The sequence below is a fragment of the Podarcis liolepis genome, assembly GCF_965112155.1.
Source record: "Podarcis liolepis genome assembly, chromosome: 8".
In the NCBI taxonomy this organism is placed as follows: domain Eukaryota; kingdom Metazoa; phylum Chordata; class Lepidosauria; order Squamata; family Lacertidae; genus Podarcis; species Podarcis liolepis.
Genome location: NC_139560.1, coordinates 8,216,559 through 8,242,982, shown reverse-complemented (window position 1 = coordinate 8,242,982; position 26,424 = coordinate 8,216,559). Strand labels below are relative to the sequence as shown.

At 44.8% G+C, this 26,424-nt stretch overlaps 1 protein-coding gene across 1 annotated transcript in view; it reads right to left on the bottom strand.

Annotated features, from left to right (window-relative positions):
- FAM135B (family with sequence similarity 135 member B) overlaps positions 1-16,532 on the bottom strand; it is a 140,687-nt gene extending 124,155 nt beyond the window's left edge. Inside the window, exon 1 of the mRNA XM_083516510.1 lies at positions 16,490-16,532. The gene's annotated coding sequence lies outside the window, so the exon portion shown is untranslated. The remainder of the gene's footprint in view (positions 1-16,489) is intronic.
- Positions 16,533-26,424: the final 9,892 nt, after the last annotated feature.

Genomic DNA, 26,424 nt, shown 5'->3' with positions numbered 1-26,424 from the left:
CCTGCGAGTACTCAGGTCTCTCCTTCTCTCAGACCTTAGTCTCTGCAGCTCAGGAGACGTTGGTGGGTTACTAGACCCAGGGGCTGCCTCCGCCTCCCCTGACCAAACTGGTAGTGGAGCATCTGTAAGTGATGGCCCAGCTAAAGGCAACAAGGTAATCCCCGTATCTGGAGCCAGGGCAGGCTCAGGCCCCTGACTCGGCTCAGCTGGTGCTTGTTGCAGGGGAACCTGTGCAGACTGGGACTCTTTAGGATCAGGCCCCAGACTTGGTTCAGATGATGCCTGAGGCAAAGGATCCAGTGCAGATTGAGAGTCCTCTGGTTCCGTGTCGGAGCCCGAGTCTCAGGCCATCACAAATATTCTGCATTTGGCATAGCTGTTCCTTGAGCAAACATTGTTCTTTCTCAACAGCTACATAAATGAATGCAACATTTAATTACTCCCTTGGAAATACCACTTGGAAAATTGAAGAAGATGGTTCCTCTAGATTTTCTGTAAAGCTTACAAAGCTAATAATTAATTATTAAATGGCAATGTTGTATTTATGAAAAATCTCTCCCTCCGTATCTCCAAATGGTTTACATATGCAGCAGCCAGTCTTTAATCACTTCAAAAGGAAGCTAGCAGGCTCATTTAACCAATTTCTTTCTAAATTCTCTCTAGTGGTTACCGGGTTTTGAAAACCATGCCCTCATAGACTTGGTTGGCGCCAACAAGTTCACCCATGAAATCTGGATCCCACCACTCCACAAACAGATTGCAATTGCATACAGTCTCACATAGAGGCAGAAGCTGGTGGAAGAGTTAGACGAAAGGTGGTGAGCCCATGGCCCATGAAGCCACTTGATTTGGCCCATGAATTCACTTCTAGCAGCCTGCCAAAGTCAGGCACCTGTTCTTACCTTGGAAAAGTGGCTCTTTCTCTCTGGTGCAACACCGTTGTGAGAAGGTCTTAGGTGTTCAGGAAACATCCACATGTGAAACAGATGCACTACCTCTGCACTTTGCTGAAACAATTTTGGAGCCCACCTAAATGATAGCACGGAGGAAGCTGATCATATCTCCACACCATGGGACCTCTACCAGAAAGACCCTGTTCACACCCACCAGACTAACCTTTCTCCTTAGGGGGCGTACGAAGGCAGCAGGAGTTGCTAGTGTGGAGCTGTCCAGATACTGTTGAGACTACAATTCCCATATTCCCAAACCATTGGCCATGCTCCTTCGGGCTGATGGGAGTTGGTGTTCAACTATGCCTGGAAACAGCCATGCTGGCTCTCCCTGGAGTGCAGCCTCTGTCGCTGATTTTAAATCTGTGGCAGGTTTGCATGGGCGCAGATGTATTCCGTGCTTCACGAAACCTATTTCCAAGCCTTTAATGGCTTTAAAGGTCATGACTCACACCTTAAATTGTTTAGCTTATTTGACTAAATTGTGCTACATAACCTACAAGACATCCCACTTGTATACCCATTGCTATAAATGCCAACCCCTTCCTGTCTTGCACATTATTTGTTGTAGCAAGTGCTAAATAATGCAGCTTCTAGTTTAAGGGAAAATGGAGTGCTGTTGGTTGCTCACATTAATAACATAGCTACCAAATCGAACACTGAAATTTATTTAAGCTGATATTACAAAAAAAGCCCTGCTTTTCCTTCTCTCTCAATCTACGCTGTTAAATTTCCAGAAGCAAAGCTGGCTCCAGGATGTTTTTACTTAAGTTTTCTAGGTTTTCATAGATTGATGTTATTGCATTTTATTTGTGGAAAGCCTATGTGTTATATTTTATGAAAGAGCAGATTGTAAATGTTGAAAGATAAATGATAAATAAATAAAAGAGGCTTCCATTCATCGGCCTGTCTCAAGGATTTGAGAATACCTTTTGGTTATGAGGCAGCCCAGGATAGCATCTGTACCTCTCCCCATCTCCCCCAGCATTCTGCAGCCTCCCCAGCTGCCCAGACTTCTGAAAGGGCCCCAAGGCCTTTTACATTCCCATCATTATGGGAAACTGCATATTACTTCACACATTGTGGCCATTACTACTGAATATATTACATATGAGCAGTAGTGTAGCAGGGGTTACCAGTGCCTGGAGCCATGGCGAGGGAAACGAATGGAGCACGCATGCACATTCAACTGTCTAATGGCATCCACGTCACCCAGAAGATTGCAGCCACAGAGATAAGAAAAGAAGATACGTTCTATTTTGAGTAGAGGTCGCTTCCTGGTTCACATGGAGAAGCCATTTTAAACAGAGTCCAGCAACAGAAATTTTGCACCCCTAATAATTTTGCACTTACGGCAACCACCCCTCTGCCCCTCCATGCTACACTACTGCATATGAAGCGCAAATGGCAGAACCCACGCTCTGAAGCATCATGGTATTAATACTGGACAGACCCCTTCACTGCACTGTCCCTGCAAAAACACATTTTAGTTTTAGGTAAGCCAACCCAGGCATGCAATTGTCGTATGCATATTTGTTTTTGCATTGTTGATTTTACTATATTTTGACCATTTTATTGAACTGACCATTTTAAAAGAAGTTTGCTAATGTTATCAGCATTTCAATATTTTATACTATTTGATTTAAGCTGCTTATAGGTAAAGGTAAAGGGACCCCTGACCATTAGGTCCAGTCATGACCGACTCTGGGGTTGCGGCGCTCATCTCGCTTTATTGGCCGAGGGAGCTGGCGTACAGCTTCTGGTCATGTGGCCAGCATGACTAAGCCACTTCTGGCGAACCAGAGCAGTGCACGGAAATGCTGTTTACCTTGCTGCTAGAGACCTATTTATCTACTTGAACTTTGATGTGCTTTCGAACTGCTAGGTTGGCAGGAGCTGGGACCGAGCAATGGGAGCTCACCCTGTCTTGGGGATTCGAACTGCCGACCTTCTGATCAGCAAGCCCTAGGCTCTGTGGTTTAACCCACAGCGCCACCCACTTTATACCTGCTTATACATGTTGTTAAATAATAAATATGTTATCGCCATGATTTTTAGATTTGTTCTGAGAATTGTAATAGAGATATAAAGACATTAAGAGAAAACGGAGCCCTCTTACTTATCAGTTGTATCAACAGAGGAATAAGGCCCCCGAGTTTGTCTGCATTTCACATGAAAACAAAAACACAAACAGTCCTTGGAGCAGATCTCCCCCCCTTTCCTAAATCTCACAGTATTGCCCTGCTTTATGAAGAGTAAAGTATTCCAACCCTCCCTAAGTCAAAAATCAATAGAGAACTCACCAATGTAACACTCTTTAAAAGTGCAATTATCACCACAATTGCCACCACATTGCAAGACTCACACATCTCGTAACACAATTACACTCCACTTCAGGTTAAGTTGATCTACTCTGTTTGGGATATACTATACAGAAAAAAACACACACATTCAAACATCTAGAGAGCCCTAAGGATTAGACCTGGATGTAATGGATGCGAATTCTAAACAAGTCAATGCTTTGAAAACAACACAAAATGAGATGGATACAGAAACACATTTCTTCTCACCACCCATGGCCTAAAACCCACTTGGGAAGGGTCATAGCTCAGTGGTAGAACATTTGCTTCATATGCAGAATAATAATAATAATTTATTGTTTATACCCAGCCACTCTGGGTGGCTCCCAACAGAATTAATGAAATAATAATAATAAAGTGATAAAACATCAGATGGGAGGGCGTTCCACAGGGCGGGTGCCACTACCAAGAAGGCCCTCTGCCTGGTTCTCTGTAGCCTCACTTCTCACAGGGAGGGAACCGCCAGAAGGTCCTTGGAGCTGGACCTCAGTGTCTGGGCTGAACAATGGGGGTGGAGACACTCCTTCAGGTTCCAGGTTCCAGCTTCAATCACCAGCATCTTAGGTAGAGCAGGAAGAGACCCCAGCCTGAAATTCTGGAGAGTGACTCCCTTTGAGTGCAAATAATACTGAACTGGATGGGCAAACAGTCTGACTTATATAAGGCATCTCTCTCTCTCTCTCTCTCTGTGTGTGTGTGTGTGTGTGTGTTTGTGTGTGTAATCATCTGCACCTAAAAAACCCCAACCATTTCCATTCAGGCCTTTAATGTAATTGCAGGTGGTCCTTATTTATATACCAATGAATGACTGCTGGTTAATAGTTATGCTACACACTGTTCAAGCTCTGCCTGTTTTTCTGCTGCTTGGATCGGGAGACAGCTCAGCGTTTCAGATGGGTCCTCCCTGGTAACTTATTGCCAATTGTCTGCTCTTGAGCATTGCAGACGGCAATAAAAAAATAAACAACGCACGGCCTGTGCCCATCAGAAAAGCCATCGCCTTTTGATCAGCCATGGATGAAATAAGATGGGATAGGCGCCCAGGGCAAAGTAACTACCAAGTGGCTAATCATGTAGTAATTGGTTCATAAGAATGCAAGAGGAGCTCTGCTGAGTCAAACTAAACAGCCCACCCAGCCAGGCAGCTTGCCTAGTGCAGTGAAGAAACTTATGCCTCCCCAGAAACCCATAAGCAATAGCTTTGTCCCTCCTGGTCCACCCACATAATGATACTATGTGATATTGTACCTCTGATCCTGGAAGGAGCTTATTTTAGGGCTGTGAGGGGCAATTTACCCTATGCCACCCTGGGTGGGAGGAACACAACCACCTCTTTCTGGATGTGTCTCTGAAACAATTCAGAGGGAGGGCCTAATTTTTATTATTATTAAGGGTTGAGAGTCCCATGGACTGCAAGAAGATCAAACCTATCCATTCTAACAGAAATCAGCCCTGGGTGCTCACTAGAAGGACAGATCCTGAAGCTGAGGCTCCAATACTTTGGCCACCTCAGGAGAAGGAAAGACTCCCCGGAAAAGACTCTGATGTTGGGAAAGATGGAGGGCACAAAGAGAAGGGGACGACAGAGGACGAGATGTTTGGATAGTGTTTCCGAAGCTAGCAGCATGAGTTTGACCAAACTGCGGGAGGCAGTGGAAGACAGGAGTGCCTGGCATGCTCTGGTTCATGGGATCACGAAGAGTGTAAAGGTAAAGGTAAAGGTAAAGGTAAAGGTACCCCTGCCCGTACGGGCCAGTCTTGACAGACTCTAGGGTTGTGCGCTCATCTCACTCTAGAAGCCGGGAGCCAGCGCTGTCCGCAGACACTTCCAGGTCACGTGGCCAGCGTGACAAGCTGCATCTGGCGAGCCAGCGCAGCACACGGAACGCCGTTTACCTTCCCGCTAGTAAGCGGTCCCTATTTATCTACTTGCACCCGAGGGTGCTTTCGAACTGCTAGGTTGGCAGGCGCTGGGACCGAGCGACGGGAGCGCACCCCGCCGCGGGGATTCGAACCGCCGACCTTTCGATCGGCAAGTCCTAGGTGCTGAGGCTTTAACCCATAGCGCCACCCGCGTCATGACTAAATGACTAAACAACAACAAAACCATTTAAAAACCTGTTGAGAAGATCAGGAGGTAAATGACACCTCACAGTATTCTCCTGCTTTGCAGTGCCACTGCTAGTCCTTCCTAGCAACTTACTTTGTATGCAGCGATTAGCCTCAAGCACCGTGCAGGGTAAGATAAGTAGTGGCCATCCCCATGCAGGATCGGACAGCTGTTTTAGTAGGAGGATTCAATCCTGTGTATTGTTGCTTCAGAAGCAGGAAAGCTGCTTGAGAAGTAGCACCTGCAACCCACAGGACTGATGCTTCCACTCAACAGTTGTTGGTCCTATAGACATCAGGCAGGAAGAAGACACTGGGCCTACCTGGTTCCAGGTAGACGAAGTCACCAGTCAGGTAGATTTTGGCCTTCTTTGCATCCTGCCTGCCTCTCCTTCCAACATGATGTCCTGCCTCCTGACAGCTAATGACCACTCTGGGCCAACCCAACCCAACTCGCAGTGATCCATGGCTGCGTGTTCCCAACTCATTCAAGGCCCTCTGAATATGCCAGAAATGTCTTGGACCTTGGATTTACCCACCATGACTGTACACAACCCCTCTTTAGAGCCCATACGGTGACAACAAATTCCACAAATTTTGCTGGGGGGGGGGACAGATTTTATTTCCTCAGTCCTAAATTCACTTCCATTCAAATTCATTGGATGAATCAAATTTCTAGTGCTACTAGAGGGGGGGCACTCTTTCACTGAACTTTCCCCAATGTTGCATTATAAACAAATGAAACAAATAAATAATTTTATAAACCTGGATCAGATTATTTTTTTAGGGGGTAAACCAATACTACTTACCTAGAAATAACTCCAGTTACAGATAGGTAGCCGTGTTGGTCTGCCATAGTCAAAATAAAAAATATTCCTTCCAGTAGCACCTTAAATACCAACTAAGTTAGTTCTTGGTATGAGCTTTCGTGTGCATGCACACTTCTTCAGATACCATGCTTGAAGAAGTGTGCATGCACACGAAAGCTCATACCAAGAACTAACTTAGTTGGTCTTTAAGGTGCTACTGGAAGGAATATTTTTTATTTTGACTAGAAATAACTGCCACTGTCTTGAAACTGAACTGAACTACTGGTTCATGCAAGCAATGTGCGTTGCAATGATTAAGCTAGAGGTTCACTGGTGGCTAAATGAGCTTCAGTATGATGCACCATCAATCTCAACCAGGGGCAGCCATAATGGCTCCCTCCAATTATGGCAGTCTCTAATTAGGAATGGGCAAATCTGTCTATTTTGGTTTCTCTCAGTTTCATAAGTCTTAAGGTCAGTCTGCCACATTTCTGCATTACTTTGAAAATCCTCACGGAAATTTGCCATTTTAGTGTGCATTTATTCTCACGCAAACATTTCTGCAAGCATTTTATCATGCATTTTATTCCCACAAAATGTGCATTTCTAATTTACTTTCCCTCTAATAAATGCATTTCTATGCACAGGGGTTGGGGGCAGCCTGGAGAACTGCATTGCAAAATTCAGAGAAGTGTGGATTTGGAAGGCTAGCTGTGCATTGTTTCAGGAAGCGCAAGTGATGGAGGCAAACCAAATTTCTCCCCCATCCCATACCCCAGTTCCCATCAGCCCCAGCCAGCTGTGATGATGGGGGTTGTAGCCCATAACATCTGGTAGGAACCACAGTGGCTACCCCTGCCCTTATAAACCAAACCACACAGAGCTAAGAAAATGAGTCTTGGCTAAGCAGCTCATACAAATTCTCCCAGGTTGAAGTGAGATTCGGCTGAATGCCTGACCCACTTCTGTGCATGACATGAGGAAAGCATCCTCTTGTCCTTTGCTTCATCCATGGTGTGGAGAAGTGGAGAGGGAGCTTTCATCCCTCTCTCATTATCCTAGAGCTTAAGGGTCATCCAGTTAAGCTTAATAGTGGGAAATTCAGGAGAGATAAAAGGAGATACCGTATTTTTTGCTCCATTGGACGCACCGGACCATTGGACGCACCGGACCATAGGAGGGGGAGAACGGGGGGGGGAATTCTTGTTCTCCCCCTCTAAAACAAGGTGTGTTCAAGGTACATTCACCAGAGCTTGTGGGGCTGGCGGTGGGGGGAAGTGCTGCTTTCCCCCACCGCCAGCCTCAAAGATCCCTGAAGCCTTTGGAGCGCAGTGCCCTGCTGCCCTGCAGAGGTTTGCGCGCAGCCATCCCCAAGCTAGAACAGCGAGACGGAGCCCTCCGTTTCACTGTTCTGGCTTGGGAACAGCCTTGCTAGCTTCTGCAGGACAGCGGGGTGAAGGCACGAGCAGGAGACAAGGGAAAATACAGTTACAAATATGAAGAAGAGCTGTGGAAAGGACATGGAAGAGACTTAAGGGCCTTGGATATTAGGATACCAGGTTAATGCGCCAGATTGATGGGATAATGAGGACTGACAAAACCCGGGACCAGGAGGAAGGGACGCTGGATGAAGATTGGATTTGTTTTTATTTCCTTTTTTCACAATCAGGACTGTTTTACAAAATTGATGAATGTTAGAAAAATGTTGGAATGAAATTACTTGGCTTTAGTAAAAATGTTTAAAGAATTATGCAAGAATATTATGGTTATGAGAAGTTGGTAAAAATAAGATTTAAGTTTTAAGCTTCAAGGTTTTTTATAGTCAGATAAGATTAAAATAGTTTAAGGTAAAGTAACGACAGAATATTATGAAATATGGAAAGGATTTGCTGTGACAATTAACAACCAGGATACAAGGAAGGGGAGGAGGAGGAGGTCAAGGAAAGAGGGTAATGATAGTTGAGGAGTTGAGAATAAAGGATTTGTTTTTAAATGTTTTTAAATGTTTGTGGTGTATTTTTGTTTTTTCCCCCCTCTTATTTTGAATTTGTATATGTATGGTTGAAAGTGGCTTGTTTTTTTCTTTTTCTACTTTGTTTTTCTTTTGTAACTTAATTTTTTCCCCCAATAAATATCATTAAAAAAAAAGAAAACGACACAACCCAATAACGGATACATCATTTGGGGCTAAGGATTATTCATTTCTGCTGTTTGCCAACACAGCGTAAATAGGGCTGTGGCATCAGCTCCTCAAAAAAGCTGCTAATTAAATGGAGATTCCAACTATAAAATTACTTTGTTCCCTTATAGTGGCATAGGAGGGCAACTTCAGTGACATCAGAAACACAGCTATAGTAGCGACTGTCAAGCATGAAATGAGACTAATATATTAAATACATAAAATTACAATATTTGCTCAGACAACAAGCTGTCTGATAAGTGGCAGATGGAGAAAAGGTGGTAAAACTAATGGAGGAATCAGCCATAGTCTAATAACGAAGAACCCCAGCTAGCTGGTTTTGTTCCTTGAATGCAGCATAGCCTTGCCAGTTCTATTTATACAGAGATGCAAAAGCACAACATCAACAACCCGCTTTAAAATGGCATATTTCACTGATGGCATGAACCTGGTCTGGCTATAAATATATAAGCACACAAACATTCTAGACATAAAGATTTATATATCCCTGGGGGTTTGACATCATTTTAAAGGGAGTTTTCTCAGCCCCATCGTAATCAAGAGACTCTATCTCTGCGGTGCTGCTGTATGCTTTTAGTCAACAGCAAAGTGATGATTTGGAATAATATTTAGGGAGCCCAAAGTAATCTGTAGGCCGCTGGTGGCCTTTCATTGTTAGTTTAGGCTGATGAAATGCTCGCAGGCATCCATCCATCATCGCACAGCCACGTGCACCCTCTTTATTATGTGGTACGGCTCTCTTGGCAATGTGCAGAAAGTGGATTAAAAAAAATACTGCCTTTGATTTATCGTGGTCAGGAATGAGCCGTTCTCATGGCATTTCTCCATCGCCCAGAGTGGCTGGGGAATCTCAGCCAGATGGGCGGGGTATAAATAATAAATTATTATTATTATTATTATTATTATTATTATTATTATTATTATTATTATTATTATCATCATCATCATCATCATCATCATCATCACTTTGGATATATTTCATAGGGGAAAGAGGAGGCAGGCTTACCAAAACAATAATAAAAATAAATATCTTTCAGTCTTCAGGTTGGGGGGTGGAGAGTAACCCACCACAGGCTGAAAGTGGATCGCACAAGCTCATTGCAGCCAGTGCAAGATTTTTTGCAAAGGGGCAATAATGCAGTATTTCCTGTGACCCTAATACAGGAGGGAATGAGGGAAACTACCTTGATGTTTTGGGGGATAGGATAGCCATGCTGCTGTTCCATTGTTGTTGTTGTTGATGATTACCCTACTTTACCCCAAGGTCCCTGGGCGGGTTAAGGTAAAGGTAAAGGGACCCCTGACCATTAGGTCCAGTCGTGACCGACGCTGGGGTTGCAGCGCTCATCTCGCTTTACTGGCCGAGGGAGCCAGCGTACAGCTTCTGGGTCATGTGGCCAACATGACTAAGCCGCTTCTGGTGAACCAGAGCAGTACACTGTTTACCTTCCCGCCGGAGCGGTACCTATTTATCTACATGCACTTTGATGTGCTTTCAAACTGCTAGGTTGGCAGGAGCAGGGACCGAGCAACGGGAGCTCACCCCGTCGCGGGGATTCAAACCGCCGACCTTCTGATCGGCAAGTCCTAGGCTCTGTGGTTTAACCCACAGCGCCACCCAGGTTACAGCAGTATTAAACACAGTTTCAAACAACTTGCAATCCTAAAAATAAGGTGGGTCCTAAAACTATACACCTCAAGTGTCAGAAGCAAGGGTGTCTTCAGCATTCTCCATAAGTTGTATAATGAAGGTGACAGACACACCTCTGTGGGGTCGGAGTTCCACAGCTTAGGAGCTGGCACAGAGAATGCCCTCTTCCGGGCTGCCACCCCCGAGGGCAGGGGAACAACCAAGAGGGTCACCCTCTGCTACACCCTCTAAGCAGAAATGAGGCACTGTCCCATCAACTTCTGTCTTCTGTCAGGTAGTCTACTACCTGCACACCTGTCCCAGGGTTGGCCCTGCTTGGAAAAATAGTAATTTATTATTTAAACCCCACCCATCTGGCTGGGTTTCGCCAGCCACTCTGGGCGGCTTCCAAGAAAATATTAAAATACAATAGTCCATCAAACATTAAAATCTTCCCTAAACAGGGCTGCCTTCAGATGTCTTCTAAAAGTCTGGTAGTTGTTTTTCTCTTTGACATCTGGTGGGAGGGCGTTCCACCGGGTGGGTGCCACTTCCGAGAAGGCCCTCTGTCTGGTTCCCTGTAGCTTTGCTTCTTGCAGCGAGGGAACCGCCAGAAGGCCCTCAGAGCTGGACCTCAGTATCCGGGCAAAACGATGGGGGTGGAGACACTCCTTCAGGTACACTGGACAGAAGCACTTTAGGGCTTTCAAGGTCAGCACCAACACTTTGAATTGTGCTCAGAAACGTACTGGGAGCCAGTGTAGGTCTTTCAAGACCAGTGTTATGTGGTCTTGGCAGCCGCTCCCAGTCACCAGTCTAGCTGCCACATTCTTGCTCCACCTTAGTTTCAGCGTCACCATTGTAGAACTCAGCATGGAAGTCCATAAACTTTCTCTCCAGGCCACGCCTTCCATTAACCCTGATTTGCACCCACCTGGAGTGTTGTTGTTTTTTACTTGACTGGAATGTGTCTGTGAAGTCTCATATTTTTTGCATGCTTGGATGGAGGATAGAGACATTTGTGTGTAGAATTCATCCAATTGTGCAAACGCAAAATTTACCTTTGTTCTTCCACCCACCTTTGCCTTTAGACACACTCACTGCCAGCAAACGGTCCAAGGAAGGGGTCCTTGAGCTGAAAAAGGCTCCCCACTCATGCCCTAAGTTATTAAGGAATGCCATATTCACACAACATAAAATTCACCATACCTAATCTGTACTCTGACTGATAGGCAGTATCAAAGGCCAGGGATGGTCTTCTTAATCTGAGGTTTCCTATGCATGGTGGACTCATCATCATCATCCCATTATCACATGCAAGTGCACTGCATATCCAAGGACTAAAGGACTGGGTGGGAACTTGGGGTAACTGAGAGCCTCTAAGCATGCTCAGAGTGCCTTTTCTTCAAGACAGATTGCTGCATGCAGTGCGTCATCTACTGCTGAGAGGCAGCATGCCTCTGTGTCTCAGATGCTGGCCATGAAACACAGGGGTGAGGACCTTCAGACCTGCTTGAAAGCTTCCCAGGGCCCTCTCTAAATGCTTCCTGCCAACAAACAGGCTGTCTGGAACCTTATCGCCTTAAAGCCCTGCTTGTGGATTTCTCATAAGCATCTGGTTGGTGAACTAGATGAAGCAGGGATTTTCTTAAGTTCATTGTAATGTAATATGTAATGTGTCATAGTGAAGACAGCCTTGATGGACAAATATGCTCATACAACCATTTTGCTAGACTGGACTAAGATACATCTAACTCAGCTAGTAGCCAGAAGACAATTTAAAAGCTTCAGCATCCGGAAGATATGATAGTAATAAAATAATTAAATTAATTTAAATTAAAAAGCCAAATACTGGTAATTAACTCTATCACCCGCTGTAAGTCTTGATGAAATTTGCACTGATGTTCCACTACAAACACACAGACGCATAGAAAGAGAGAGAGAGAGAGAGAGAGAGAGAGAGAGAGAGAGAGAGAGAGAGAGAGAAGGGCAGGCAGGGAGAAGCCATGAATTCTTCTCCAGCTTAGATTTTCCTCTGAGACAGAGAATTTGGAGGGGCCTTTGAGAAACTTGCTTCTCCTCTAGGCCTGGCTTTTATAAACCCTCTAAGTTCATATCCATGCCTGGCTCAGAAGGACTTCATGAGCATCTCTGCTACTCGACAACTGGCATTCAGCAGTATCAATAATGTTAAAATGAAGATTAAGCGGGAAGCTTAACATTTACATGTGAAACTTTAAAGTTATTCTTAAAGGACACCGTCTGCTGTGACTGTTCACAATCTGCTGTTCTCCTGAACAACCCCAGTTATAATGAATGGTGACTTGAACATGGGCACTGTTGCAGCCTTGTACATATGTCATTCCTTCGTTTCATTTCAGCAGGCCATGTGCAAGAAAACATATTTATAGGAACATAATAAGCTGCCTTGTACCAAGTCAAACCATTGGTCCTCAGTACTGTCAATATTGTCAGCCAGTGGATTTCCAAGATTTCAGGCTCTCCTGGCCTTCCCCAGAGACACATGGGATCAAACCTGGGAGCTTTTACAAAAAAGTGTGTGGTCTAACCACTAAGCCACAATGCTGCCCCTGAGGGGCAATTTCCAAATAAATAAGTCCAACAAATTCAGGTTGACTCGTGAGTCCCACTCCATTGCTTTTAATGAGAAATACTCAAAACTGCCTTTTACTGAATTGTGCTCTTACTGTTGGACTTCAGGCACACATGTAGCTATGTACAGTATATAAAGGGCCAACATACCAAAATATTGAAAAATCCCAAAATTAAAAAAAGATAAAGACTGCAGTAGTAACTCAGGTATTGCATTTGTTGTTTCTATAAGCCAGAGAAAACAAATACATTATTTTCCCAAATCATAGTTAAAGCAGCTCACAAGAACATTAAACAAATCATAAATATATGCTTACACCAGAAACAATCCTAAATTTACTGCACACACAATATAGCAGTTTTCAGGTATTAGCATGCTAACAGACATTGCAATATTATAATGTATGAAAAGCTTTCCTCTCATAAATGACCACACACAAAAATATCTACATTTAGTTAATGAACCTTTCACAAACTAAGTCAAATTACTAAGATTAGCAGCAACAGCAGCAGAAAATATATCAGTATCGAAATGTTACTATTTAAAGTGACTTGAGGTTTTTTTAACAATAAATTTTAAAATAAATTCAAAGACGATCTGCAATGGCCAGATGTAAGTGAGGACTGGACCTCTGCACCTCTAATAATTGTAAAGAGGGAATTTCAGCAGGTATCTCTGGTCGTAAAGGTAAAGGGACCCCTGACCATTAGGTCCAGTCGTGGCTGACTCTGGGGTTGCGGCGCTCATCTCGCTTTATTGGCCAAGGGAGCCGGTGTACAGCTTCTGGGTGATGTGGCCAGCATGACTAAGCCGCTTCTGGTTAACCAGAGCAGTGCACGGAAACGCCGTTTACCTTCCCGCCGGAGCAGTGCCTATTTATCTACTTGCACTTTGATGTGCTTTCGAACTGCTAGGTTGGCAGGAGCAGGGACCGAGCAACGGGAGCTCACCCCGTCGCAGGGATTCAAACCGCCGACCTTCTGATCGGCAAGACCTTCCAAAGCATTGGAGAAGAGCCATAGCTCAGTGCTGGAGCATTTGCTTTGCATGCAGAAGGTCCCAGGATCAATCCCAGCATCTCTAGATAAGGCTGGGATAGATCCTGGGCTGAAATCCTTGAAAGCTCATGCCAGTCAGTGTAGATAATACTGGGGTAGATGGACCAATAGTCTCACTCAGTGCAAGACAGCTTCCTGTGCTCCTATATCTCCCTGCAACAAGGGAGCAGAAAATGCAGGTGCATTTATTTCTAACATAAGAGGAACAGATGCCATGTTCACATTTTCAGTGCACTCAAGGGAAAAAATGGTAAAGGACTTCCCCTGGACGGTTAAGTCCAGTCAAAGGTGACTATGTGGTTGCGGCACTCATCTTGCTTTCAGGCCAAGGGAGCTGGCACTTGTCCACAGACAGCTTTCCGGGTCATGTGGCCAGCATGCTTCTGGCACAACAGAACACCGCGAAGGAAACCAGAGCGCACGGAAATGCCGTTTACCTTCCCACCACAGCGGTACCTATTTATCTACTTGCACTGGTGTGCTTTCGAACTGCTAGGTAGGCAGGAGCTGGGACAGAGCAACAGGAGCTCACCCCGTTGTGTGGATTCGAACTGCCAACCTTTTGATTGGCAAGCCCAAGAGGCTCAGTGGTTTAGATCACAGTGCCACCCGCATTCATTGCAAAACCTTCGCTAGAGATGTTCACCAGTGCTAAGGAACAACAACCAGGCAACCCCATCTTTCACCTGTGACGCTCTATAGAACATTGCAGTGTTTTGCTCAAAAATACACACATCTCTCTGTTCTCTAGCTCTTCTCCGGATTCCAAGTTATTTGGCCTGAGCAGACCCATTAGAATTCATTTCAAATTCAGGTTTCTGGAGAGGAGAGGAAGAAATCAAGAAATGTACAAAACTTCATTGTTTGAGTGTTTTCCTTTTTCTTAATCTTGCTAGAATTCTTTTTGCCTTCAGATGGTTGAGTGATGGTTTGCTCTATCAATTTTGCCTCAGAACTTGATTTTGGTTAAATATTATTATCGATTTTATTTCATACAGATTACTGTATATATTGCCTGATTATAAAAAGCACTGCAGCAACCTTCAAGCAGTTTACAAAATGAATAAAGCAATAGAATTACTGGTGAAATTAACAACAACTGTTAAAAGCAACTGATGTTGAGTTGAAGGGGCAAATAAAAATCAAATAAAAAAATCTGCATTGTGTTCTTTAGTATGCGTCTCTGGATATAGGAACCCAATCCAAATTTCTTCAATGGCCTTGAGTAAATCACAGTTACTTAGCCTTGCTTCCCCATGTGCAAATGAGGATTCATGGTGACTTAACTCAGAGGTTTGTTCAAGACAGGCGAAACACAAATGATCAAGCACACTGTCAAATGAAAACTGCTGTTGGAATGATTGCTGTAACTGAATAACATTCTCAGTCATGCAACGAAACTGAATTCAACCCAGGAAGCAAATCAAAGGAAACACAGGAACTGTAGCTCAACTGGTTGGTGAGTCATAGCAACAGAGGCACAAAACAGTTTCAAGGTGGGAAAAGATGCACAGAGTAAATTTATTGATATGACATAATCTCGTATGGATGGCTTAAGGACATTCACAGCATTGAGACAATCTAATGTTTGCTTACAGGGGAGTTACTGCCATTTGCACCAGATAACAACATCACCATGAGTCTACATAGCAAGACACGGTATATCTGGAACACGATCCTATGCACGTCTACTCAGAAATAAGTCCCACAGTGTTGAATGGGACTCACTTCCAGGTCAATGCGTACAGGACTACAACCTTAGAATTATAGGGTTCAAAGAAGGAGTCAAAAGGTCCCTAAGAAGTATCTAAGAAGAAGATTCAGTGCCTTAGCCAAAAACATTGCTCAGTGCAGGACTCTCCGCCCATCACATCAGACTCGGTGTGCCCAGTGCTCAGTGGCAGAGTGCATGATTTGCATGCAGAACATCGGAAGTTCAGTCCGTATTATCTCTTGTCAAAGAACCCCAGGTAAGAAGGCTGGAAAATACCTGGACACCAGACATTGGGGAAATGCTCTTAATCTGTCTGTTGTGCCAAGAGTATCCAATATTCCAACCCAGTGTACAGAATGTGTTTCATATCAAACAGTACAAACCCAAGCTGTAAATAACAGGGAGCTTATGAACTCATCATCCCTAATTACTCTCTCTCTCTCTCTCTCTCTCTCTCACACACACACACACACACACTACTTTTTCCACTATATAAATCAAGCTTTTGAGAAAGACTTTACTAATCACACACACACACACACACCTCGCTGTCTTAAAAAATCTCAGCAGAATATTTTTCAGAGCAATTTAATAAACAGATTGGACACAGACCTGTATGGGTTTTCTTTTTTTTCTGAAAAAGAATGAACAATTGCTATGCCAGCCCCTTCTCCAAGCTGCTGCCCACTTTTTATTCTGAAGCACTCAGCAAGAACCTTTTTTTCCCTTTGGATCCAACACATTGCGTCTCTTGATTATGTTCCCCCATCAACAAAAATCAAATCCAGTCTCTCTCTCCCCCTCCCTCCCTCCCCTCCTCTCTCTGAATATATTTGTTGTTTTTAAGATTAAAGTGATGATGGTAAGAATAGGAGGAGGGGAATCTCTTTTTTAAAGCAGGCATTGGTTTGTGGGGGGTGGGGAGAGGGATAATTTGGATACGTTCAAAATGGTTAGTAAATCAGAAATACGTGTAAATGCAATTGAGATAATCAAGGGCAGAGAGTTGGCAGAAACAGGGAGTTGGGGGAAAAATGTCCCTTACCTAGGTCTTCTCCGGCTCCTCTGCAGTGTACTGTCCTCAACTCTCTTTCCCTCCCTTTTTTTCTATCTGTCCATCTTCCAGAAAATGACAGAGTAGCGGTTGCTGCAGCTCATCACTGGTCCTGGTGCCGGAGCGGGTCTCCCAAGCCAGCTGGTTGAAATTGCAGTCAGTGTGCTACCAGGCACTGGCTTCTGCCCAGGCTGCTGCTGCTGTTCCTGGTACTGATGATGTTACGGAGGAGGAGGAGTATGAGTGGAGAGGGGGAGGAGGATGCCGCAGATGGTACTGATGCTGTTGCTATGGCGATGGAACTCAGCAGCACTACACAGTGCAACAGCTGCTAGAACTCCTGGTTCTTTCACAGGCAGGACCCAAGACTGGCTTGTAGCACAAGCTGCAAGGTAATGAGAAAGCATATTCTTCATTTTGACAAACACTCATCCACAACTTGATGACATGTAGCTGTTATTGGCCAGTGTCTGAGCTGCTGTTAGGTTCTTATATCTCAGCAAGATGCTGGAAATGAAACAAAAGGGGTAAAAAAATGTGGCAGCAGCAAGAACATTACAGTCTGGAACAGAAAGAGCCTCAGGGGGAAAGGTCTTGAAGGAACAAACCCAAGTTATAGCTCACTCTTGTCCTAGAGAAGAACGCCCAGGACAAGAGCAGAGATCATTCTCCAGACTATTTTATATGGGTCATGGTCAGCTGAGGCAAAAAACTACAGAAAGCCATGGTGAAGAGAAGAGCCAGTATGGTGGTAAGGTGTTGGGCTAGGACCTGGGAAACCCTGGTTCAGATCCGTCCTCGGCCATGAAGCTCTTGGCTCTCACCCTAACCCACCTCACAGGGTTGTTGTAAGGAAAAAGCGGGAGGAGAACTTTGAGCTTCTTGGAGGAAAAGGGATGTATGAAATAATTAGAAAGAGGAGGAGCGAACACATGAGAAGAGAACATCAATAACCTATATAGTGCTTGTTTCTTCCCCCATCACCTTCAGTCCTAGCTAACAGCAGTTGGATGATGCAGAAGATCTAAGCCTAAGCATAGCACAGTGAAGAGCTCAGAATGTTTCTCATGCTACCATGGGACCTAAACACCACCTCGTGGCTGCTTTTAACTGAAGAAAAGTTTGTCTTCAAATGTTATCAATCAGGGATGGAGAACCTGTGGACCTCCAGATGATCTTCGGAGTCCAACTCCCATCATAGAATCATAGCATTGTAGAGTTGGAAGGGGCCTTAAGGTCTTCTGGTCCAGGCCCCTGCAATGAACAACCACAACTAAAGCAGCTCTGGCAGATGACCATCCAACCTCTGCTTAAAAGCATCCAATGAAGGAGCACCTACCACCTTTGGAATGAGTCTGTTCCATTCTCAGACACCTCTTACTGTCATGCAGGTCTTCCTAGTGTTTTGTTAGAATCTCCTTTCTTGTTGAATCCACTGGTTCAAGTCCTGTCCTCTGGAACAGCAGAAAACAAGTTTGTTCCATCTTCCCTGTGGCAGCCCATTACATATTTGAAGATTTCTGTCATAACACCTCTCAGTCTTCTCTTCTCCACACTAAACATACCTAAATCCTTCAACCATTCCTCATAAGGCTTGGTTTCCAGGCCTTACATCATCTTGGTTGCCCTCCTCTGCAACACACTCCAGCTTGTCAATATGATGCCCAAAGCTGGCCACAGTATTCTAGGTGTGGCCTGACCAAGGTATTGTCAACCAGCATGGCCAATGCTCAGGGATGATGGGAGTTGTGGCAACATCTGGAGGGACAGTTGTTCCACACCCCTGCTATAAATTGTGCAGGGAGGATGAGTACAGCAGGCTTTCTGTTGCAGACATTCAGACCCAGACAGGAGGGCTATGGTAGTGGCAATAGAGACGTGGTGAAGTAGGTGGAGACATGGAGCTGGTAATCATAAGCTGTGAAGAACTAGTAACTCAACCTTATTGTTTAACTAAAAGCACTTAAAGAGCTATGGGGCCCAGGTGAGTGGGTGGTGTCAGATGCTGTTGCGGTTGCTCGAGAGTAACCAGGCACGATTCCCACCTATCTTTTACAGGCTTTATTTTGGTGCAAACTATTTACAGTGAAGGTCCATATAGTAAAAGCTATGGTGTTCCCAGTAGTGATGTATGGAATGAAAGCTGGACCATAAAGAAGGCTGATCGCCGAAGAATTGATGCTTTTGAATTCTGGTGCTGGAGGAGACTCTTGAGAGTCCCATGGACTGCAAGAAGATCAAACCTATCCATTCTGAAGGAAATCAGCCCTGAGTGCTCACTGGAAGAACAGATAGTGAAGCTGAGACTCCAATACTTTGGCCACCTCATGAGAAGAGAAGACTTCCTGGAAAAGACCCTGATGTTGGGAAAGATGGAGGGCACAAGGAGAAGGGGACGACAGAGGACGAGATGGCTGGACGGTGTTCTCGAAGCTACCAGCATGAGTTTGACTAAACTGCGGGAGGAAGTGGAAGACAGAAGTGCCTGGCATGCTCTGGTCCATGGGGTCACGAAGAGTCGGACACGACTAAACGACTAAACAACAACAACAACATTTACAGTGAAGAGCGTCACATGTTCATGTCTGGCTCAATCGCTAGCAGAATAGGGGAGTGGTCTGTTTTTGTACCTCCCCCAACATAAAAGTTTCATCAGCCCCAGCCTTTTCCACCCCTCCCTGCACCTCAAACTACTGCGCAAGATGGGTGATGGCAAGGGCGTGTTTCCCTCCTGTCCAGCTTGCCCAGGAGTGGTGTTAAGGCTCTTACTAGCATCCTCTGGTCCTTGCACCTCTTCCTCACTGAAGGTGGGGCTTCCCCTCTATCTCGCCTCTGAGCCGATGGCAGTTCCCTGACATCTGGTATTTGAGTGCTGGGGGGGGGGGTCATAGCTCAGCACCAGAGCATATGCACACATTGTTAATCAAGTAGGACCCTACATCTAAATCTCATCTGGCACCACGGTCAAAATAAATCCTTCCCCGGTGGTTACCTTAAAAGAAAAGAAAAGCGGTCAGGACAGCTTGCTGCAGATTTCCCACTGCTTCAGCCTCACACTTTCAATCAGGCCAGCAAACCTTGAGCTTACCCCTTTGTCATTAGACATGACCTCCCCACTGTTTTCTCCCCATGACTTTTCTGCTTCTGCCAGCATGGGCCGCCTTAATAAGCCATGCAAAAATACCGACGCACAGGAATGACTCCAAGGCAGCTTCCAATACACTGAATTGGTCCATCTATCTCAGCATTGTCTACATTCAGTGGCTGCAGCTCTCCAGGGTTTCAGACAAGGGTCTCTCTCAGCCCTGCCTGGAGATTCTGGGGACTGAATCTGAGACCTTCTGTATTCAACTGAATATAGAAAAAGGTTCCTGATATACTGAATCAGACCAGCTAACCAGCTCAGTATTGTTTGCACTGACTGGGAGTGACTCTCTAGGGTTTCAGACAAAGGACTGTCCCTGGCTTACCTGTAGATACTTGGTATTGAATCTGAGATCTTCTCCACACAAAGCAGATACTCTACCACTGAGCTATGGCCTTCAAGACTTTAAAAAAAGCACATCCACTTTTTTGTCTTATGGAAATACCTCTATTTTGTTATGAGTAAAACACATCACTTAAATCTAAGGTCATGCAAAATCGGAGGGCCATTTTAACATCTATCTTTGCAACTAACCATGCAGTGTCATAGGCAAGACTACTGCTATGCTGTTTTCACCTTTGTGGTGTCAGAAGTGGTATCAGTAATAGCAGCCCTTGAGTCTTCACACTCGCACTGGTGTTGTACTTCCAGATTTTAGAGGATGCAGACAGGGCCATTTAACGCGTGCATGCACGTTACTCAGTTTATCTACACTTTATTATTGTACCCTTGATTGGCAGCTGAATGTGTGAACCAACTCCACTCAAACACATTGCAGTCCAATACAAATGTTCCAGATATGTTGTCTAGGGATGGATAGATCTCCTTTCTCCAATCTTAAGATCCACTCTCTACATTTCTGAATCAGTCCCCACCTTCCCACAGCTGCCTAAGCCTCCTCCTGTCCTGCGTCCTTCCCAAGCAATCTGAGACTCTGCCGGCAAGCCTGTCTCCGTTCCTTCCTCTTATTTTCTGGTTCTGGGAGACTGGAGGAGTGGGGAAGGGAGCTGACTCATCTGTGCCTCTTGGCCTCCATCCTCTCCTGCTTCAGCTTCCCCTTCTGGTTCTGGACTTCTCTCTGTCACAGACTCCCCCTGCTCACTAAAACCTGTTACCTCTTCAGCTTCCAACATCTCCTCCTCCCAATCTTCTCCCACTTCTCTCTCTAACCACTGATTGTCACCCTACCACCAATCTCTGGGTTCTGGGCCTTCATTCCTTGGGGGGTTTCCCAGTTGGTGCCATCCACCACTCCTCTGCCTCTAGCCAGTCCATGACAGTTATCACGTGCAATTCATTGCTGTAGACAGTCTTCCAGTAATGACAATGCAAATGCATGTGAAAACTGTTAGACAGTATATGTTTTGACTCCACAGAGTGGAAAGTGATGGAAACAGGATGTTTGTGTTACTGTGTTCCGTGAAGTGGGACTATTGTCCTTTGTCCTTTTTTCTCTTTGCTGTCTGATGCTAGAGAGAGAGAGAGCGCCATGTTGCAATGCTCCATGTGTGTTTATATGTAAATAAAATAGATAGCCAAAATGCTGAGTTGCTGAGGTCTGTTACGCAAGTTGTGCGAACTCTGCGGATCCCTAAGTGTGCCAGTGTCTGTTGGCATCGGTCGCTGTGATGTTTGGGCAAAAGAAAGCTTTGGAAGCTCCTGAATGAACGACCAGGAAGGAGAGAACATGCCGGTCAGGCATGTGTCTCTGCCAGGGTCCTTCTCAAGTGTAGGATGAGCTCCTGACAATGTTCTGGGCCTCCAACATCTGGGCTTCCAACATCTCCTCCTCCCAACCTCCTCCCACTTCTCCCACTAACCACTGATTGTCACCCTACCACCAATCTCCAGGTTCTGGGCCTTCATTCCTTGGGGGTTTCCCAGTTGGTGCCATCCATCACTCCTCTGCCTCTAGCCAGTCCATGACAGTTATCACATGCAATTCATTGCTGTAGACAGTCTTCCATTAATGACAATGCAAATGCATGTGAAAACTGGTCCGCCACCTAAGAAAACTCTGTAACGTATCTCTGGAATTGTTTGTTTTCCCTCCTAGTTTCAAACAGTCATGGCTCAGTGGACAACCAGTGTTTTGTCTGTATGAAGCGTCTGGGTTTGGCACCTGAGCCTTTTAATTAAAAATAATGAAATAAGCTGGGAAATGTTTCTGCGTGAGACTGATTAGCTGCTGCCAGTTACAGTAGGCACAAGCTGTTTGGACAAAACAAAAACCCTCTTAATTTGATTTGGTGTCATGGCAGACAGTTTCTTATATTCTCCTATGATGGAGTGTCCACAGGTTCTCCTGATAATTCGTTCTGGAAACTAATTAAGGGGATAAGAGTGGAAGAACTGTAGGTCTCAACATGCCAAATATGAACCTGAAGATCTGCCAAAAAGCCCATAATTGTGGGATATTATTATTCACAAAGTGCAAAAGCTTTACTCCTTTATTACTTTTCTAACCATTTATCTCAGCAGGAAAGTACTTTGGCTGGATTTCATAGAACATTGTGATGACCACAGTGGAAAAAAAGAAGTTTGGTATAGACAGTTGTTGCTGAGCTGGTCCCAGAAAATAAGAACTTGATAGCTTTCCCAAGGATTCAGCTGGGTAAATTCTGTCCCATTCCGCAAATCTTTGCCTATAGAAATGTACTTTTAAAAAATGTGCCATTCAAAAAGCACATTGGAGTCTAATACCTACACAGGAAAAATAAGTGGAATGATTAGGCTACAATGAAACCATTTTTTTTTTTCAACACAGGCTTTCTGCTGAAATTTTGAAAATGAGGAAGATTTTGGATTAGCATGGAATATCACAGTGCTGCTTGTAGATGAAGCTACAAATGGTTTAAGCAGAAAAGCAAGGGTTCAGTGGAATCAGATTTAATTTTGCAGAGCTAAATCCAAAAAGGGATTGGTGGAATAACTGCTACTTATGATGGCTGCATTCTTCTTGCAGAGACAGAGTTAGGTAAAGGGACCCCTGACCATTAGGTCCAGTCACAGACGACTCTGGGGTTGCGGCACTCATCTCGCTTTATTGGCCGAGGGAGTCAGCATACAGCTTCCAGGTCATGTGACCAGCATGACTAAGCCGCTTCTGGCAAACCAGAGCAGCGCACGGATATGCCATTTACCTTCCCGCTTGAGCGGTACCTATTTATCTACTTGCACTTTGACGTGCTTTCGAACTGCTAGGTTGGCAGGAGCAGGGACTGAGCAACAGGGGCTCACCCCGTTGTGGGGATTCAAACCACCAACCTTCTGATCAGCAAGCCCTAGGCTCTGTGGTTTAACCCACAGCACCACCCGCATCCCAGAAACAGAGTTAGTGTCCTCCTAAAAATTGGTCACTTGGAAATATGGATGCGAAAGAAAGTTTGCATTTAAAAGTGAGCTTTCCTAAACTGCACTCTCTAAAACACGAACCTAAGCATGTCCATCCTTTGAAGATGGATTTCTTGATGCCTTCACCTTGGTATGGCTCCCCTTTATCACATACACAGCCCAACAAAACAACGACAAGAATCCACCAGCAACATACAAATCAATATGGCTATCCTGATTCACAAACACCCACCCCACTCACACATGAAAACAAAGTTCACCACAGCCAATCACAAACAATCATCCACACCCTAGGCCAACCCCAACTTCTCTCACCACCAAAGGAACACAAGCGAATAGCAACAAGAACCCGCACAAGCAACGCTGACACAAAACCCCACACATACACTAAGTAAAATAGAAACTTCGCCCCCACCCACCCCCACTCACCATCCCTCTCCCCCTCTTCCTAATGTAACACTAATGTCTCAACAAATGAAACTGACTTGCATAAAGCGTAACTTGAAAAAAAGAGACATTGTGCACACTTTTGTAAACCGAGGAATCTTTAATTAAAAAATACATTTAAGAAAGAAGTTTGCACTCCTCCTAATTTTGCAGTGCAGTTCGCCAGCCATGTACAAAAAAAATACACGTTACTAAAAATAACGTATAAAAATGCATTATATTAGGGAAAAATTATTTCAAAACTTATGCATATTTGTGAGCATCTTTTTTAAAGATGAGCTTAAGCCTGGGGGCAGGGGGTGGAGTGGAAATGAGAAAATGAGACAAGCTGAAACTGATGGAATCACCCATCAGAGTGGTGCAGAGCTAACAACTTGCTCATAAATACAAGGAAGACAAAGGAGCTTGTGGTGGACTTCAGGAGACAGAAGAGCAACGTCCAGCCACTTTTGATTGATGGGGTCTGTGTGGAGAGGGTAACAATGTTCAGATTTTTGGGCATTGAATTACAAGAGGATCTGTCCTGGAGTGTCAACACAAGGGGGCTTGTGAAGAAGGCGCAGCAGAGACTGTACTTTTTGAGAATACTAAGGAAAAACCATCTTCCGCAGAAACTGCTGCTTGCCTTCTATCACTGTTCCATTGAGAGTGTGCTCACTTATGGCTTATGTGTGTGGTACGGAAGCTGTACTACCCAGGACAGGATGGGGTTGTGCAGGGTTGTTAAGGCAGCAGAGAGCATTGTTGGCTGCCCACTCTCCACCTTAGAGCAGATTTATGCCACAAGGTGCCATAGGAAGGCACTGGACATAGTAAAAGATCCATCACATCCTGGTCACTGTCTCTTCGAGCTCTTGCCGTCGGGACGGAGATACAGGACGATGAAGCTGTCTTAAGAACAGCTTCTTCTCCAGAGCGATCTCGGCCCTGAATGGGAAGCCCAGACTTTGAAAGTCATCTAATCTCCCTTGCTGTATTATACTGTATTGTTTAATTAGTGTTTTTATGGAGCAGTCAAGTAATTTCGTTGTCCCCGAAGGGGGCAATGACAATAGAGATATTATTATTATTATTATTATTATTATTATTATTATTATTATTATTATCTTCTGAGCTTTATAGAATAAATTGCTTGGCTGCTGTGGGTTGGATCATAGGCTGCACAAGACAGGCCTTTGGTCTGAACCAGCAGCCTAGTTGGGGGAGGTGTGTGCTTGTTACGTATTGCTGATTCTTTTATGTAACTACAGTGGGCACTTAAAAGCATTCTTTAGCCTTCTGACTTATAGTCCTGCAGGGAAACATGCTCTGATGCCTTTCCTAAATTATTATTTATTTGCCAAGCAGTAGGAAATATACATATAAATTGGCTAAGCAGACAGATGGGGCTGTTTGTTTAAGGGTTTGTTTTCCCTGGTGGTTTTTAACTGCTTTTAGAGTTGACAATGCAAAAGTACCAGTTGGCGCTGTATAATTATATTGTTCTTCCCACCCATGGAAGTTTGCAGTCAAAGCAAAGCAATTTGCATCCCTAATTTCCCACCACCCTGGTTCTACATGCCCATCACATAGTAAGGAACAATGACTGAAGTTCAACAGGTTGGGGGCTGTTATGTACTGAGTTGAATAGGATCCAAAAGGCAGCAGTCTGATTGGTCCGAGAACAATAGGATTCAGAATGCAGCAGTTTGATTGGTCCGAGAACAATAGGATTCAGAATGCAGCAGTCTGATTGGTCCTAGAACAATAGGGTCAGGAATGCAGCAGTCTGATTGGTCCACAGGAGCCACACAATCCAGCTCCAGGTGGAAGTGAATCCGCAACCTGATTGGCCTACAGGCGAATCCCAGAATTAGCCAGTCACGTGGGGCCCATTGTGTAAATAATGTATATAAAGCAGACATTCTGGGGGAACTTTGATTCCTCCTCACCACTATGAGCTGAATAAAGAGCATGAAATCCACTCTCGGCTCCGAGTATATTTGAGGGTCCTATCAGGTCACTATTGAGAAATGATGGTGGCATGGGGGGTATTGATAAAATGCAAAGGACCCTGAGGTTTGCAGAAGTACAAAAATGAGCACTCACACTTTACATTGTGGGTGCCGTTTGCGGGATCGCGTGTGGTTCTACAGTTTCCAGGGAGCTTACTGGCAAACGGGCTGGCTTGCCTCTCAGTGTAAATTTTGGGAGGTTCACGCCCAGCCTCCATAATCAAGTTTCTTGCTGGGCGGTGGGGCCAGCCCCATTTATATATAGGGAGTGGATCTGACAATAGCCAGGCAGTCGGCTCTGGAGATTCACCCTCCCTGCCCTCCCTTCGTTTAATGTTTCTTGTTTGCAGGTTAACTTTTTCTTTCCTGTTTAGCGGGTGGGTGCTGCTGCGGTCTTTCACTGGTTGCTATTGAAGGACTGGGGAAAAAATTTCCTGCATTGACAGGTTTTGTCTTCCCCGAAGCAATTTGTCACTACTTTGATGGTTATGGCCTTGGATGGAATCCTTTAGTCTTTTCTTTCCTCCCTCTCTCTCTCTCTCTCTCTCTCTCTGTGTGTGTGTGTGTGTGTGTGTGAGAGAGAGAGAGAGAGAGAGAGAGAGAGAGAGAGAGAGAATGAATCATAGAATCATAGAATTATAGAGTTGGAAGAGACCACAAGGGCCATCGAGTCCAACCCCCTGCCAAGCAGGAAACACCATCAGAGCACTCCTGACATATGGTTGTCAAGCCTCTGCTTAAAGACCTCCAAAGGAGGAGACTCCACCACACTCCTTGGCAGCAAATTCCACTGTCGAACAGCTCTTCCTGTCAGGAAGTTCTTCCTAATGTTTAGGTGGAATCTTCTTTCTTGTAGTTTGGAACCATTGCTCCGTGTCCGCTTCTCTGGAGCAGCAGAAAACAACCTTTCTCCCTCCTCTATGTGACATCCTTTTATATATTTGAACATGGCTATCATATCACCCCTTAACCTCCTCTTCTCCAGG